General features: G+C 41.3%; 1 protein-coding gene across 2 annotated transcripts in view; it reads left to right on the forward strand.

Annotated features, from left to right (window-relative positions):
* LOC132896423 (serine/threonine-protein kinase Nek5) overlaps nt 1-18799 on the forward strand; it is a 186335-nt gene that overhangs the window by 18138 nt on the left and 149398 nt on the right. The gene's annotated exons all lie outside the window — the stretch shown is intronic.

Genomic DNA, 18799 nt, shown 5'->3' on the forward strand with positions numbered 1-18799 from the left:
TAATTCCTTTGTCTTGTTAGCAAGCTAGGCTAACCTTTTGCTTAGGCCACAGGCCACACACAAACACACCTTAGCTAGCAATCCATGCTAACTTTTTGTTCAGGCCACACACAGGCTAACTCTTTGTCAGGCCACGTGGACATACACAAACACACCTTAGCTAGCATTCCTTTGTCTTAGCTAGTGACACAAGGCTAATCTGTGTCTCCACACGTGGCCAACACATCTTAATTAGCAACCAAAGCTAACTCTCTCGCTGTACTTAGAAACACGTGGTCATAAGGCCTCACACACACACACACACACACACACACACACACACACCATATCATATTTGTATATAATGATTCCAACTGCTATTATCCATTTTTATCTTTGTTATAATAAATTCATTAATTATTGAAACTGTGTGTGTTTATTTGTTGTTCCAATACTTTTGAAGTCACCCAAATCTCAAAAGAATTCCAAGGTGCATATGAGTTATGTAATACGGTAAGTGATCATAATAATTTGGAATATACTATAATTTAGCTGTTTGGTAATTTATTATTAAGCATCAAAATTAAAGGTATTGTTTAATGAGACTGATTTATTAATTAATGAGATTGATCACTCAATTACCAATTGCACCTACAACACCCCCTGCTATTATGTCTATTCTCGCCTCTGACCCCACACCAGCACTCAAGATCTGTGAAGAGGATGTTTGTCAGCTTTTTCGCAGACAGAAGATCAGGAAGGCACCTGGCCCAGACGGTGTGTCACCCTCCTGTCTGAAGGTCTGTGCTGATCAGCTGGCCCCCATCTTCACCCAGATCTTCAATAGATCCCTGGAGCTGTGTTGAAGTCCCCTCATGCTTCAAACACTCCACAATAATCCCGGTTCCCAAGAAAACCACCATCACAGGACTGAATGACTACAGGCCTGTAGCCCTCACATCTGTAGTCATGAAGTCCTTCGAGAGACTGGTGTTGTCACACCTGAAGGACATCACAGACCCCCTGCTGGACCAACTGCAGTTTGCCTACCAGGCAAACAGGTCAGCAGATGATGCAATCTATATGGGACTGCACTACATCCTGCAACACCTTGACTCTGCAGGGACGTATGCCAGGATCCTGTTCGTGGACTTCAGTTCGGCGTTCAACACCATCATTCCAGACATCCTCCACACCAAGCTCACCCAGCTCACTGTGCCCTCCTCCACCTGTCAGTGGATTATAAACTTCCTGACTGACAGGAAGCAGCAGGTGAGGCTGGGGAGCATCATATCCAGCACCCGGACTATCAGCACTGGCACCCCCCAGGGATGTATGCTCTCCCCACTGCTATTCTCCCTTTACACCAACGACTGCACCTCAAGAGACCCGTCTGTGAAACTCCTGAAACTTGCAGACGACACAGTGGTCATCGGCCTCATCCGAGATGGTGATGAGTCTGCATACAGATGGGAGATTGAACGGCTGGTCTGTTGGTGTGGTCAGAACAATCTGGAGCTGAACACGCTCAAAACTGTGGAGATGACAGTGGACTTTAGGAGGAACCCCCCTACCTTGCTGCCCATCACCAAGAACACTGTGACTGCTGTTGAAACCTTCAGGTTTCTGGGCTCCACAATCTCCCGGGACCTGAAGTGGGAGACCAACACAGTCACCATCATCAAAAAGGCCCAGCAGAGGTTGTACTTTCTGCGCCAGCTCAGGAAGCTCAACCTGTCTAAGTAGCTGCTGACACAATTCTACTTTGCCATCATTCAGTCTGTTCTCTGCTCTTCCATCACTGTTTGGTTTGGATCGGTCACCAAGCAGGACAAGAACAGACTGCAACGGACAATAAGGTCTGCAGAGAAAATTATTGGTGTCAGCCTGCCCTCCATTCAAGACCTGCACCTGTCCAGAGTCAGAAAATGGGCAGGTAACATCTCTGCAGATCCATCACACCCTGGGCACAAATTGTTTAAACTTCTCCCCTCGGGGAGACGCTACAGATCACTGTACGCAAAAACAACCAGACACAAGAACAGTTTTTTCCCTCAGGCTGTCTGTGATGAACAGCTAAAACTGGACTCAAATATCGTTAACATCAACTGTGAAATATCTGCACACTCATACTGTCATTCTGTGCACACTGTATATTTATATTTATTAAGTCATTCTTGCACTATGCACCATTTTGCACCAAAAGATATATATATATATATATATATATATATATATATATATATATATATATATATATATACACACACAGTGGTGCTTGAAAGTTTGTGAACCCTTTAGAATTTTCTATATTTCTGTGTAAATATGACCTAAAACATCAGATTTTCACACAAGTCCGAAAAGTAGATAAAGAGAACCCAGTTAAACAAATGAGACAAAAATATTATACTTGGTCATTTATTTATTGAGGAAAATGATCCAGTATTACATATCTGTGAGTGGCAAAAGTATGTGAACCTTTGCTTTCAGTATCTGGTGTGACCCCCTTGTGCAGCAATAACTGCAACTAAACGTTTCCGGTAACTGTTGATCAGTCCTGCATACCGGCTTGGAGGAGTTTTAGCCCATTCCTCCATACAGAACAGCTTCAACTCTGGGATGTTGGTGGGTTTCCTCACATGAACTGCTCGCTTCAGGTCCTTCCACAACATTTCCATTGGATTAAGGTCAGGACTTTGACTTGGCCATTCCAAAACATTCACTTTATTCTTCTGTAACCATTCTTTGGTAGAACGACTTGTGTGCTTAGGGTCGTTGTCTTGTTGCATGACCCACCTTCTTTTGAGATTCCGTTCAAGGACAGATGTCCTGACCTTTTCCTTTAGAATTCGTTGGTATAATTCAGAATTCATTGTTCCATCAATGATGGCAAGCTGTCCTGGCCCAGATGCAGCAAAACAGACCCAAACCATGATACTACCACCACCATGTTTCACAGATGGGATAAGGTTCTTATGCTGGAATGCAGTGTTTTCCTTTCTCCATACATAACGCTTCTCATTTAAACCAAAAAGTTCGATTTTGGTCTCATCCGTCCACAAAACATTTTTCCAATAGCCTTCTGGCTTGCCCATGTGATCTTTAGCAAACTGTAGATAAGCAGCAATGTTCTTTTTGGAGAGCAGTGGCTTTCTCCTTGCAACCCTGCCATGCACACCATTGTTGTTCAGTGTTCTCCTGATGGTGGACTCATGAACATTAACATTAGCCAATGTGAGAGAGGCCTTCGGTTGCTTAGAAGTTACCCTGGGGTCCTTTGTGACCTTGCTGACTATTACACGCTTTGCTCTTGGAGTGATCTTTGTTGGTCGAGCACTCCTGGGGAGGGTAACAATGGTCTTGAATTTCTTCCATTTGTACACAATCTGTCTGACTGTGGATTGGTGGAGTCCAAACTCTTTAGGGATGGTTTTGTAACCTTTTCCAGCCTGATGAGCATCAACAACACTTTTTCTGAGGTCCTCAGAAATCTCCTTTGTTCGTGCCATGATACACTTCCACAAACGTGTTGTGAAGATCAGACTTTGATAGATCCCTGTTCTTTAAATAAAACAGGGTGCCCACTCACACCTGATTGTCATCCCATTGATTGAAAACACGTGACTCTAATTTCACCTTCAAATTAACTGCTAATCCTAGAGGTTCACATACTTTTGCCACTCACAAATATGTAATATTGGATCATTTTCTTCAATAAATAAATGACCAAGTATAATATTTTTGTCTCATTTCTTTAACTGGGTTCTCTTTATCTACTTTTAGGACTTGTGTGAAAATCTGATGGTGTTTTAGGTCATATTTATGCAGAAATATAGAAAATTCTAAAGGGTTCACAAACTTTTTCAAGCACCACTGTAAAAAAGTAAAAAAAGTGGAAAAAAAGAGGTTTAGAGAGCTAAAAACTACAGAGCTACTGGAGAGGCAGCCGTCTCACACAGCGCCCATATATCATATTTATTATGGCTTACTGCTGTTTATAGTGTTTTTTTATGTTGAAATATTTAATTTCATTATTTTTAAGCCATTTTGTGCTACAGCATTTCTTTACATGTGCCTAAGACTTTTGCACAGTACTATTAATTAAATAGTGTTGGGCTCAGGCAGCAACCCTGTCTCACTCCATCCTACTGAGGGATGAAGTTAGGTCTTTTGTGCCAATTTTAATTCTGCACCTGCTGTTTGTGTACATGGATTTAGATCTTTGTGCCAAATAGAATCAAATGCTTTTTGGAAATCTATAAAACGTGCAAAGGTTTTTGTTTTGGTTAATGTGAAGATCAATTAGTGTGTGTTAGGTGTAAATATGATCACTGAGGCGGTGATTTGGTATGAATCCAACTTGACTTTTACTCAGGACATTGTGTTTCATAAGGAAGTCTGTAAGTCTCAAATTAATGATACTTACAAATAATATGGATAATGCAAAAAGAACTGTTAATGTACACTGCAGCCACTTTAATAGGATCTTGTTGTTGATTCTAAGATTCTTGTTCCTGGCTGCAGGAGTGGAACCTAATGTGATCTTTGGCTGCTGCATGTATGCATGGTTGCATGGTTGTAAAGAGTATGAGTTACTATATCCTTCCTGGAAGCTCGAACCAATCTGGCCATTTTTCTCTGACCTCTCTTATCAACAAGGCCTTTGTTTCCACCCACAGAACTGTTACTCACTCAATGTTTTTTTTGTTTTTCACACCATTCTGTGTAAACTCTAGCCCTTGTGTTGTACTCATATTCTGTATACACTCCTTGTCCTCCAGGTCAAAATGACCTGCCTTCACTAAACTCCCAAAATAAAGCAGCTTAATTGAATTGTAAACACCAAATAATTTTTGCCTGAAGAAAAATGTCATTCACCATAAATTGTGTGAATACCTGAGTTTTCCCTCTTCACATGGCAGAAAGATTTAATTTATTCAGGAGACACCACTCGTGACACTGTCAAATGTATTATTTTTTGCTGTATAGGTGGCAAGCAATATTTGTATAGTATTTCTGTAGCCTAAGAAAGTAGCAAACGTGTAAAAAGTTGCATTGAATGCATTTTATTCATCCCAATAAGTCAGTTGTTTTTTTTTTGCCAGTGAATAGTGTAATGAAATGTACAAAACAAAAATGTGAACATGTGAACTAAAACAACATAACTCAGTCAATTACAGTAGCACATGTAGGGCAGTATGCAAGTGCACAGCCATTGCAGATATTTCTTACACCTGCAGCACACAGTACAGTCCTTCTTTGGCAGGCAGAACTGACATCTCTTACTTGCCCCAGCTGGGGCAGTGGCTGGTGCAGCTGGATCCTCCGGTTGACCACAAGATCCAGCATCTGCTTTCACAACTGCTGCAGAGGCTTTAGCGCAGGAGAGATGCTCCCTTCTTTCGATGAATGGAGTTACAAGTGCCTTTCCCAGCTGCTCCAGGAACACCCTCATCTTCTTGTGCTTACGAGGCATCCAAGTATGATGCCTCAGTAAGCACAACGAGGCATTCAGATGAGCTACAGTGAATCAGATGATTGGCCAAGTGGAATTATATTCTATCTTGCTATTGCTCACAATTGTACACAATTTAAAAAAAAAAAAGTAGGGTTGATTTTCTCTCCATATCACAAAGGCATTGTAGGAGGAAACATCAATGATGTTGTGGAAGATGACCAGAGGCCAGCGGGCAGTCTTCCTGCTGCAGCTGTATGTTCCAATTACAGTGCTGCTTGAAAGTTTGTGAACCCTTTAGAATTTTTTATATTTCTGCATAAATATGACCTAAAACATCATCAGATTTTCACACAAGTCCTAAAAGTAGATAAAGAGAACCCAGTTAAACAAAATACAAAAATATTATACTTGGTCATTTATTTATTGCGGAAAATGATCCAATATTATGTATCTGTGAGTGGCAAAAGTATGTGAACCTCTAGGATTAGCAGTTAATTTGAAGGTGAAATTAGAGTCAGGTGTTTTCAATCAATGGGATGACAATCAGGTGTGAGTGGGCACCCTGTTTTATTTAAAGAACGGGATCTATCAAAGTCTGATCTTCACAACACGTTTGTGGAAGTGTATCATGGCACAAACAAAGGAGATTTCTGAGGACCTCAGAAAAAGCATTGTTGATGCTCATCAGGCTGGAAAAGGTTACAAAACCATCTCTAAAGAGTTTGGACTCCACCAATCCACAGTCAGACAGATTGTGTACAAATGGAGGAAATTCAAGATCATTGTTATCCTCCCCAGGAGTAGTTGACCAACAAAGATCACTCCAAGAGCAAGACGTGTAATAGTCGGCGAGGTCACAAAGGACCCCATGGTAACTTCTAAGCAACTGAAGGCCTCTCTCACATTGGCTAATGTTAATGTTCATGAGTCCACCTTCAGGAGAACACTGAACAACAATGGTGTGCATGGCAGGGTTGCAAGGAGAAAGCCACTGCTCTCCAAAAAGAACACTGCTGCTCATCTGCAGTTTGCTAAAGATCATGTTGACAAGCCAGAAGGCTATTGGAAAAATGTTTTGTGGACGGATGAGACCAAAATAGAACTTTTTAGTTTAAATGAGAAGCGTTATGTTTGGAGAAAGGAAAACACTGTATTCCAGCATAATAACCTTATCCCATCTGTGAAACATGGTGGTGGTAGTATCATGGTTTGGGCCTGTTTTGCTGCATCTGGGCCAAGACAGCTTGCCGTCATTGATGGAACAATGAATTCTGAATTATACTAGCGAGTTCTAAAGGAAAATGTCAGGACATCTGCCCACGAACTGAATCTTAAGAGAAGGTGGGTCATGGAGCAAGACAACGACCCTAAGCACACAAGTCGTTCTACCAAAGAATGGTTAAAGAAGAATAAAGTTAATGTTTTGTAATGGCCAAATCAAAGTCCTGACCTTAATCCGATTGAAATGTTGTGGAAGGACCTGAAGCGAGCAGTTTATGTGAGGAAACCCACCAACATCCCAGAGTTGAAGCTGTTCTGTATGGAGGAATGGGCTAAAATTCCTCCAAGTTGGTGTGCAGGACTGATCAACAGTTACCGGAAACATTTGGTTGCAGTTATTGCTGCACAAGGAAGTCACACCAGACACTGAAAGCAAAGGTTCACATACTTTTGCCACTCACAGATATGTAATATTGGATCATTTTTCTCAATAAATAAATGACCAAGTATATTTTTGTCTCATTTGTTCTCTTTATCTGAGTTCTCTTTATCTACTTATCTACTTTATCTACTGAGTTCTCTTTATCTACTTTTAGGACTTGTGTGAAAATCTGATGATGTTTTAGGTCATATTTATGCAGAAATATAGAAAATTCTAAAGGGTTCACAAACTTTCAAGCAGCACTGTACCTTATCTAGGTTGTCCACACCTCCTTTGTTGCAGCTGTAGTCTAGGATGATGGCTGGCTTCCTGTCCTCATCATCGCTAATGTCAGCCTTTGTGTGCAGTGTACTCAAAAGTACCACATTCTTATTTTACTTTGAGAGGTAGGAAACCAGATTGGTGGTGGGTGTGAAGGCAAACTTTGATGAGAATACCTCTCTCTCCTTTGATGCAAGCAGTGCAGGTGCTAGCTCAGGCTTGTTCTTTCGAACTGTGCCAACCATGGTGATCTTTCTCTTCAGGAGCTGCTGTCCCAGTTCATAAGAGGTGAAGAAATTGTCACATGTGACATTGTGACCCCTCAGTCCCTGTGTCACATCAAGCACAACCTGTATCCCCTGGTTCTTCTCTGGGCCTCCACTGGTTGGCTTCCCGGTGTAGACTGCATCTCCCAAGTGTAGCTGGATTTGGCGTTGCAGGCCACCCATATCTTGATCCCATATTTTGCTGGCTTGCTGCGCATATACTGCCGGAAAGCACAATGACCTTTGGACAGAAGAGATTAGCATCTGTAATTAGTTTCAATGTCACAGAAAACAGTCACAGTAATCAATAGGGAAAATCACTTTTATTACAGATATGAAAATAAACATTTACCTCTGAATGGAACCAGTTGCTCATCCACCATTATGTCAGGCCCAGGGTTGTAGAGGTATGGCAGCTGCTCCACCCACTTGTCTCAGACCTCTCTTATGGCTGCCAGTTTGTCTGTCACATGTCTTGCAGGCCTTGACTCATGGTTATCAAATCATAGCAGTCTTGAGTAAATGTGAAAAAGTTTGAGTGGCAATGTGGCATGGAAAATTGCCCTTCCACTCTCTGCATCCCATAGACTAGCTGCAGCCTCACCTTGGGACCTGTAAACACCTGGTAAGATTAGCAGCCCTGTATAGGTATGCAGGTCAGTCTCATCCATCCTTTTCCAGCTGTCTCCGTATTTTTGAAAACCCTCCAGATTTGCCATCTCCAGGATTATTTTTTCCATTGCTGGTGTGATGAACAGGAAAAATGTTGAGGTAATGTCATGGGCGTGGGAAATGGCATACCTTGTGGGTCCTGGGGTCATCTTCAAGACATTTTGTGCTGCCATCCTGCCCTGTTTGTCATATGCTGCTGAGGACCATGCTATTTTGCTGTTTTTTGACAGGAAAGTCTCTCAGCTTGAGGGATTTCTTCTTCTTCTTCTGAAGATGATGAATCGTGCTCTGGGTTGTATTCCTCCCCATCTTCTTCTTCTTATACCTCCTCCACTTCCTCTTCTGAATCAGAGTTGTCTTGCTGGACATCTGAAAAAATCAGTTCTTGAGCCTGTTCGGCAGTATAACAGGCACTCGTGGCTTCAGCACAGAGAGAATTTGTGGTACTGTCATCTGCAGCACCTTTATAGCCTCTGAGAGGCCACACAAACCATAATGAATCATGGTCATCAGTTCATCAGATTTTCACACAAGTCCTAAAAGTTGTAGGCAATATTGTTACCTTTTGATCATGAGAGCCTGTCTGTTCCTGCACCTGCTTTCCTACACTTTTTACCCTGTGTAGGGTTTGAAACTGCACACATACAGACAAGGTGTCAATATTGTTACATTTCAATCATGAGACTCTGTTTGTTCCCGCACGTCAAGACACTGATCTATAGTCCCACCCCCTTGGGTCAGATCTGGTCACAGGCAGTGCACTCTGCTGGAGAAGACTTTGGTCTTTGATCTTAGACAGAACTAAAGCATTCTCACATTTTTGGGGTGTGTACCTGACTCTGTGACTGTGATCAACTCAGTTTGACTGTCGGGTCATTTTGACCCGAAGACAATATTATTAACTTTTTTTGTACAGCTTACATGGAAATGTGAATAAAGGCAACATTTCACTTTTTCTAATGTTGGGATCAATCTAGGAAAAGTCATCAAATTTCAAGTTGAAAAAGTATTATTTAGGGGATTTTTTACTGCTGTTAAACACAGTAGCGGGTCATTTTGACCCAAGGACAACACAAGGGCTAGAGACTGTTGTGTGTGAAAACCCCAGGAGATCATCAGTTTCTGAAATACTCAAACCAGTCCATCTGGCACCAACACCCATGCCACAGTGAAAGTCACACTTTGAGATTGCAATTTTTCCCATTCTGATGTTTGTTTGTTATGCTCTAGATGCTTGCTGGTGTGTTTATATTCCCCATGTTCCTCTGTCAGAGGTTTAGCGCGGTATGTTATAAAGCTTTGCTGTGTGTCATCCTGATGTCATTCATGCACATTGTAAAGTTTGTGTGCTGTTTATTGAGTATGTTTTGCTTGTGTTTGGTGCACTGGTTGAACTGTGGTTTACAATGAGACTTTGAGCGCAGAGGCTAATGGTGCACGTTTGGCGAACTTGTAGAGGCTTGCACCCTTGATTGTGCGGCGCGAAGTGTGTAACCTTCAGAGCAGAGTCTGTAAACATTACGAAATTGTGTATTTGTTTACCACCATGTTACGTTAATTATTTTTGTTTGGTTTTTTTTAGCTTTCACAGTGCTTGGTGTATGGTGTATGGTGTTTGATGTCAAGTCAAGTTTATTTTTATAGCGCTTTTAACAATAGACATTGTTGCAAAGCAGCTTTACAGAATTTGGATGACTAAACATGAGCTAATTTTATCCCTAATCTATCCCCAATGAGCAAGCCTGTGGCGACGGTGGCAAGGAAAAACTCCCTCAGACAACATGAGGAAGAAACCTTGAGAGGAACCAGACTCAAAAGGGAACCTGTCCTCATTTGGGTGATAATAGACAACGTGATTATAACATTTTTAACAGTTTTAACATGAAGTCAATTTTGTTGATGTTATAACTCTTCATTGATGGAAACTTGAGTGCAAAACTGTTCATGACAACTGCAGTCCTAAAGTTAGCAAGTCAACTGTGGTCCTCAGCCATAAAAGCATGACTGTAAGTGTCTAGAGCATCTTCCAAGTGTGACTTTCAGCTGTCCATATGGGGCCGTCCTCCACAGGAGTGATGTGATGAGACTCCAACCAGACGTAGGGCATCAGAATGGATCAGGCAGGTCTGAGGAGCAGAAGAGGTCAGCATCTCGATCTAAGGATTGACATGTAACTCAGAGGAACAGACGGGGGGGGAGACACAGGTTGTTAGGTATGCCCAATGTCACCTGATAAGTAAGAACAGTATACATTTTGCACTGAGTGCAAGCAGGGACTCCAGCAAAACTATGACAGCATACCTTTTTTTTTTTTTTTGTTATTCACATATTTTTTTATTTTCAAACACAATGCAACATAACACACCACAGCATTTTACACACAAAATAAACAACAAAAATTCACAAAACAAAAACATAACATAACACAATTGCACAGCACTACAGATTACAGTCCCCCAGGGGTGGAGCGGCCCTTTGACATTCAGGCCCTCCCAATAAATGTGCCTTACGCGATTTCATTGGAAATTCCTTGAAACCTACAAGTTTTCACATGATTACAGACTAGTTGACCTATATATCTTTCATTTTTGCTACACATTCTTATCATGGTTAAAAAAAATAAAAAAAAAAAAAAACGTGAAATCCCTAAACAAACTTAAAATATAATAAATTGTAATGTTTTCAAGCTAAACTAAGCTGTTCCTTTTATATTTAATTGTTTTTCATTTGAGGAATTTGCAAAAAAACTGCAATGCATGATGGGTAGGATCTAAAGGCTGCCTAACGTCCTCATCCATCTGATGACATACAACAAGACTAGGAAGGTGCATGCCTGGTTGCGGTTGTTGGTTGTCTACTAGAAACGAATTCAGCATGTTTAAAAATAAAAGTGGGGCACAAAAGAGGAAGGAAAAGAAAAATAAAGAGGAAGCAAACTCTAAACTTTCAAAGTTGGATTCATTTTTTACTTTGCCTTCTCCTGTCCCTGAATTTGCTAGTAGTGAACATGCATTGCCCTGTGTTAGCACTAGCAGCAGTAGCGTGGTGGTGCTTAACAGTAGCTCCGGCCAAAGTCATATAGAGGAGGGTGGGGAACGTGGAGAGGGGTTAGCTGAGATGAGCAACCAGAATCAGGAGGGTAGGGAACATGGAGAGTTAGCTGAGTTAGCTGAAGTGAGCAGCATGATTCCCAGCATGGAATCATCAAACCCAGCTAATTTTCCAACAGACCATGGTAATTTCCCTGAAAATATTGCAGATGCTAATGTGAAGTATATCCTTCAAACTGGCCCATGTAAGCCAAATGGTCCCTTTCCCGTCACTGGCAACTGCAGTTTTTCAACCCATTACTACACGTCTGTCACTAAAGCTGGTATTAAACTTCCACGAAGCTGGTTATGCTACTCCCCCAAGCTTGACTGTGCATATTGCAAGCCTCACTGGCTTTTTGCCAATCGTCAAGCCCCTTCCTACAATAATGCCTGGGTAAACGGAGTTAGAGATTGGAAACATATCTCCTCCAAAATTGCAGTGCATGAATCTACCCAGATCCATCTTGGTGCGTGTGTAGTCTATGAGCAGTGGAAACTCCATGGTACAATAGATGCTGATATGGAAAGGGATGTTTGTAATGCGGCTGACTTTTGGAGGCAAGTGTTAGAGCGCATTGTGAATGTCACACTGACCTTAGCGTCATGTAACATGGCATTTAGGGGACACCGAGAGTCCATTGGGCAGGGGAACGCAGGAAACTTTTTGTCCATCATTGAACTGTTGGCCTGCTACGACCCTGTCCTGAAAGAACTGATCAGCCAGCCCGAGGGATCAGTTAAATATCTGAGCCATGCTATTCAGGATGAGATCATTTATATATTATCACGGAGACTCAAGAGCAACATAGTCCATTAAATAAATGCATCTCCATTTTATTCCATCATTATGGACACCACTCAAGACGTAGCAAAGCGCGATCATCTGAGCCAGGTCTTCAGGTATGTTTTAATTGATTAGGACGAAATGGGTGTTGCTACAGATATCAGGATAGTTGAGGCTTTTCTTGGATTCGAGATAACTGTGAATGCATCCGCTTCTGAACTGGAGGGCCGAATTATTAGCTGCATTGAAGGGAATGGCTTAGATCTCTCCAGATACCGTGGACAGGGTTATGACGGCGCAGCGAACATGAGCGGAATTTATTCTGGTGTTCAAGCGAGAATAGTGGAGCGGGAGCCCCTTGCTTTGTACGTGCACTGTGTGGCTCATTGTCTGAATTTGGTACTGAACGATTCTGTCAAAACTATCCCAGAGATTAGACAGTTTTATGATGTGGTTGAACAACTGTACAACTTTTTTGCCAACAGTGTTAAGAGATGGGCATTGGCGACTTATTGAGCCCAGAAAGCAGGGACATAACCTTGAAACGCCTCTGCCCAACCCGTTGGTCCTCCCGCTACGATGCGCTTGTTGCGTTAAAGTACAGATATGGAGACGTCATTAAAGCTCTCAACAAGCTCTCACTTACAAGTGAGAAAACGAATGAATGAGATGAGGCAGGGGGCGGCACGGTGGTGTAGTGGTTAGCGCTGTCGCCTCACAGCAAGAAGGTCCGGGTTCGAGCCCCGTGGCCGGCGAGGGCCTTTCTGTGCGGAGTTTGCATGTTCTCCCCGTGTCTGTGGGGGTTTCCTCCAGGTGCTCCGGTTTCCCCCACAGTCCAAAGACATGCAGGTTAGGTTAACTGGTGACTCTAAATTGACCGTAGGTGTGAATGGTTGTCTGTGTCTATGTGTCAGCCCTGCGATGACCTGGCGACTTGTCCAGGGTGTACCCTGCCTTTCGCCCATAGTCAGCTGGGATAGACTCCAGCTTGCCTGCGACCCTGTAGAACAGGATAAAGCAGCTACAGATAATGAGATGAGATGAGGCAGATGCACTTAAAAAGGCCATTACTAAATTTCAGTTCATATTTTTAATCAGCCTTCAGACAAAGATTTTGGAATGCACTAATGCCATCTCAAAGTTACTGTAGAAGAAGACCATTGATCTCAAAACGTCTGCATTATTGCAGAATGCTGTACGAACTCTACAGGAGTACAGGGAGCAGTCTGATGAGGCAAAGGCTTCCACTCTGGCACTGGCTGTGAAATGGGGCAGTCAAACGCAATTTGTAGCCATCAGGTTGAAAAAAGTGAAGCGCCACTTTGATCACCTTAGCAAAGACAGTCGACTTTCCGATGCAGAACATTATTCTCGCGTGAATGCGTTCTATGCATGCCTTGATGTAATCATTCAGCAGCTGTCACAAAGGTTTGTCAGTTTAAATCGGACTGCTCATTTGTTTGAGGCTATTCATCCAAATACGCTCCAGCATACCAAGGACGAGGAGCTGTACGAAGTGGCCCGTCGACTGTGTGATCACTATAGTCGGGATATTGACTCCAACTTTCCTGGTCAACTAGTGTCATTTAGGGCTTGTTTCAAGGAGCAGATAGTGAGACACACATCTGTGCTTAGCCTGGCCAGGTTGCTGGTAGTAGGTCATCCAGCAGTAACTTCTACATTTAGTGAGATGTGCATGGCCTTCTTGCTTTTTCTCACTCTCCCCGTCTCAGTTGCGACAGCAGAGTGCTCTTTCTCCAAATTAAAATTGATAAAAAATTATCTCAGGAGCACAATGGGTCAAGAGAGACTCTGTGGATTGGCCATTTTATCAATTGAGAATGAGCGAGCAAGAGCGCTTAACATCCCTCAAATAGTCGACGACTTTGCGGAGCGCAAGGCACGCCGAATGCCTTTTTAATGACGAACGCAGGTTTCCGTGTCGGCTTTGTAGTTGAAGACGTGCTTACACAATGAGGGTGTATCATTCATGATTGCTGGATTTTTTTGTTGTTGTTGTTTAGTGTCTATTTGGAACATAATAAAAAATGAATAGAAAATACAGGCTATGTAGGCCTATAAAAAAAATAAAAATAAAATAATAATCATAAAAAAACCCTTTGAGCAAGTTCTGTTCTAATATAGCCTCATCATATGCCGCAGGCCTTTTGTTTGTTTGCAATTTCGCCATGGCTAGGTCCAAAGGCTATGTTCTTAAAAACTGCTTTTTGTTAGATATAGCCTGAGTAGGCCTATATGTCGCAAGCCTTCTAATTTGTTTGTTTGCAATTTCGCCGTGTGTGTGTGGGGGGGGCGCTGATTGGTGTTTTGCGCCGGGGCCTTGTGTGCAGTTGTTCCGCCACTGAGTCCCCCCTCCCCCGACACACATCCTGATATGCCTTGAATCATTACCTTTATCACTGATCCCCACCTTCTATATATGTTAGGAAGCTTCCCCACATATCACTGAATTTTGACACCGAGTCTCTTACTTTGGCTAGCATTAATTCATAAGAGGCTGTACTTGTCATGAGTTCAATCTAGTCCTTGTGACAGGGCATAATTGTACTTTTCCACTGCCCTAGAATGATCTTGGCTGCATTAAGAAAGCCTGCCAAAACCAGCCCAAACTGCCCCTTCGTAAGTCCAACCATTAACACAGTTTTATCACCAAGTAGGCAAAAATGGGGTGAGCTTGGCAAAGGTTGCTCCAACCACTCCTCCATACGTAGTCGTAATTACTTGATCCTAAAAAGGGGAGACCAGTGGACATTCCCACATGAGATGTAGAAAATTACCCAAAGAACCCTTACATTTCCAGCACTCATCACTCTGAATTAAACCAAGCCTTTTAAGTCTAACAGGGGTCCAGTAATATCCATGAATTATTTTATAATGAATAAATTTGCTCTTGATATCCCTCACTGGCCAACCCATATTATTAACAATATTCTCCCAAACTTCTTGTCCCATATCAATACCCAGATCCCTTTGCCATAATATCCTCAGATTGTCACTTTTACCATATAAGGCATTAGCAGCCATTTTATAGAAAACGGAGAAAGTTTGTGCCATGCTGGGAAGCTTCAAATAGTTATGCAATACATTTTCTGCTTGTTCTGCATTGTGGCCAATAGACAATATACAACTGCGTAACTGAAGGTATTTCCAAAAGTCCCCCTTGTCATTTAGATTATATCTGTTCCTAAGTCCTTCAAATGAACAGAAGATCCCTTCCTCAAATAAATCCTTAATGGTAACAACTCCTTTGCTATACCATGTTTTCCAAAAGATAGTTTTCTTTCCTACCTTAAAGTCAGGATTTTCCCATAAAGATGAATAACTCTGTACTGAGACATGCCAAACAGTTTATGGACCTTGATCCAAACATCCCTTGAGTGTTGTAAAATAGGGTTACTGTAACTACCTGAGCATTAGCTAGTTTTTGAGACAGAGCATCCATTTATCCAAATGGAAAGGTCAGTGACCTCTCAATCAAAATCCATCCCAAATTTCCAAATTTGACTCCCTTTTTGACCAGTGTTTACACAGTCTGACCATTTCAAAGGCTATATTATACAGTTCTATATTTGGCAAAGCCAGCCCACCCCTTTCTCTGGTAGTAAACAGCTTATTCATACTGATCTGAGGCTTCTTCCCATTCCACAAATAGTCTCTGACTATAACATTATACTGCTTAATCAGTGCTCCAGGAATTGTCAAAGGGATCATCATTGAAATATAGTTAATCTTTGAAGAAACCATCATTTTAACTGTATTTATTTTCGCCCATAAAGATACAGTGGTGCTTGAAAGTTTGTGAACCCTTTAGAATTTTCTATATTTCTGCATAAATATGATCGAAAACATCATCAGATTTTCACACAAGTCCTAAAAGTAGATAAAGAGAACCCAGTTAAACAAATGAGACAAAAATATTATACTTGGTCATTTATTTATTGAGGAAAATGATCCAATATTACATATCTGTGAGTGGCAAAAGTATGTGAACCTTTGCTTTCAGTATCTGGTGTGACCCCCTTGTGCAGCAATAACTGCAACTAAACGTTTCCAGTAACTGTTGATCAGTTCTGCACACCAGCTTGGAGGAATTTTAGCCCATTCCTCCATACAGAACAGCTTCAACTCTGGGATGTTGGTGGGTTTCCTCATATGAACTGCTCGCTTCAGGTCCTTCTACAAGATTTCCAATGGATTAAGGTCAGGACTTTGACTTGGCCATTCCAAAACATTAACTTTATTCTTCTTTAACTATTCTTTGGTAGAACAACTTGTGTGTTTAGGGTCATTGTCTTGCTGCATGACCCACCTTCTCTTGAGATTCAGTTCATGGACAGATGTTCTGACATTTTCCTTTAGAATTTGCTGATATAATTCAGAATTAATTGTTCCATCAATGCTGGCAAGCCATCCTGGCCCAGATGCAGCAAAACAGGCCCAAACCATGATACTACCACCACCATGTTTTACAGATGGGATAAGGTTCTTATGCTGGAATGCAGTGTTTTCCTTTCTCCAAACATAACACTTCTCATTTAAACCAAAAAGTTCTATTTTGTTCTCATCCATCCACAAAACATTTTTCCAATAGCCTTCTGGCTTGTCCACGTGATCTTTAGCCAACTGCAGACGAGCAGCAATGTTCTTTTTGGAGAGCAGTGGCTTTCTCCTTGCAACCCTGCCATGCACACCATTTGTTGTTCAGTGTTCTCCTGATGGTGGACTCATGAATATTAATATTAGCCAATGTGAGAGAGGCCTTCAGTTGCTTAGAAGTTAACCTGGGGTCCTTTGTGACCTCGCCGACTATTACACGCCTCGCTCTTGGAGTGATCTTTGTTGGTCGACCACTCCTGTGGAGGGTAATAAGGGTAATAATGGTCTTGAATTTCCTCCATTTGTACACAATCTGTCTGACTATGGATTGGTGGAGTCCAAACTCTTTAGAGATGGTTTTGTAACCTTTTCCAGCCTGATGAGCATCAACAATGCTTTTTCTGAGGTCCTCAGAAATCTCCTTTGTTTGTGCCATGATACACTTCCACAAACATGTGTTGTGAAGTTCAGACTTTGATAGATCCCTATTCTTTAAATAAAACAGGGTGCCCACTCACACCTGATTGTCATCCCATTGATTGAAAACACTTGACTCTAATTTCACTTTCAAATTAACTGCTAATCTTAGAGGTTCGCATACTTTTGCCACTCACAGATATGTAATATTGGATCATTTTTGTCAATAAATAAATGACCAAGTGTAATATTTTTGTCTCATTTGTTTAACTGGGTTCTCTTTATCTACTTTTAGAACTTGTGTCAAAATCTGATGATGTTTTAGGTCATATTTATGGGCAATTCCATGTAAATGTCAACCTCACCATGCAAAAATAAAGCAACATGTAATACATCAAAACCACTCCCAGAGATATCACCTTGGCCTGTATTTTACAGATGTGAATAAGTTGAACCAGTTTGTAACCAACCTAATATGTCACTGTCAGTCTTTCTTTCTTATAATGTAAAACCCAAGCTAAAATCAACTTTGATCATGTACAATTCTATATTATTGCCACAAGCCACAGAAATGTATGCTAAAATCCACAAAACAGCAAAACAATAGCCATCCTAAATATTATTTAAGAACTTTTGATAGTTTTAGCTGATATTTAGAGAGTTTTTCAAAGGGTTATGGTGGTTAAATTGCTGATTTTTCTAAACATATGCCATGTCTATTTCAGACGCGTCACATCCATAACGGAATTTCGTCACATCCATAACGCTGACTTTTCCTTCCGAAACTCTGCATGAAATACAAAATATTTTAAACAAAGATTTTTTAATATTCACCTTGGACCCCTCTATCAAATGGATATCTCCATTTCGACATTAGGTTTACAATTTCACAGAGTTTGATAAAAATGTACAGTCACCTAAGAAAAGTGATACTTTTTCTGTCACATCCATAACGCATCTTTTATTGGCATTTTCTGGCATGCCCTAGATGTACTATGGGAATTGTTCTTGTTCTATCACTTCTCCAGTATGGTACAGCCTTAAAATGTGCAACACCTGTTTAAATATTGGGAGACAATAAAACATGCACTGGGTCATTTGTTGCCATTTTGAGTTCAAGTGTCACGTCCATAACGCTGGAATTGCTCGTATGCAGAAATATAGAAAATTCTAAAGGGTTCACAAATTTTCAAGCATCACTGTATAAAGATGCGACATACTGTTAGTGATATACATGTAAGTGCTACCCCAGTTTATATTGCAGCTTATATATAACTGGGTTCTCTTTATCTACTTTTAGGACTTATGTGAAAATCTGATGATGTTTTAGGTCATATTTATGCAGAAATATAGAAAATTCTAAAGAGTTCACAAACTTTCAAACACCACTGTAAATTGATCAGTTTCCACTTAGCAAAGTTGGTCTTAATAGATTGAAGAACTGGATTCATATAAATTTGGACAAGTTCCTTAAAGTCTGTGGTTAACCTTATGCCCAAATACTTCATTCCTGAAGGTATCCAGGTAAATGGGAATGTTCCAATATCTGCATGTGAACAACCAGCAGAAATGGGCGTTACTTCAGATTTC

Source organism: Neoarius graeffei, chromosome 13, assembly GCF_027579695.1.
Source record: "Neoarius graeffei isolate fNeoGra1 chromosome 13, fNeoGra1.pri, whole genome shotgun sequence".
In the NCBI taxonomy this organism is placed as follows: domain Eukaryota; kingdom Metazoa; phylum Chordata; class Actinopteri; order Siluriformes; family Ariidae; genus Neoarius; species Neoarius graeffei.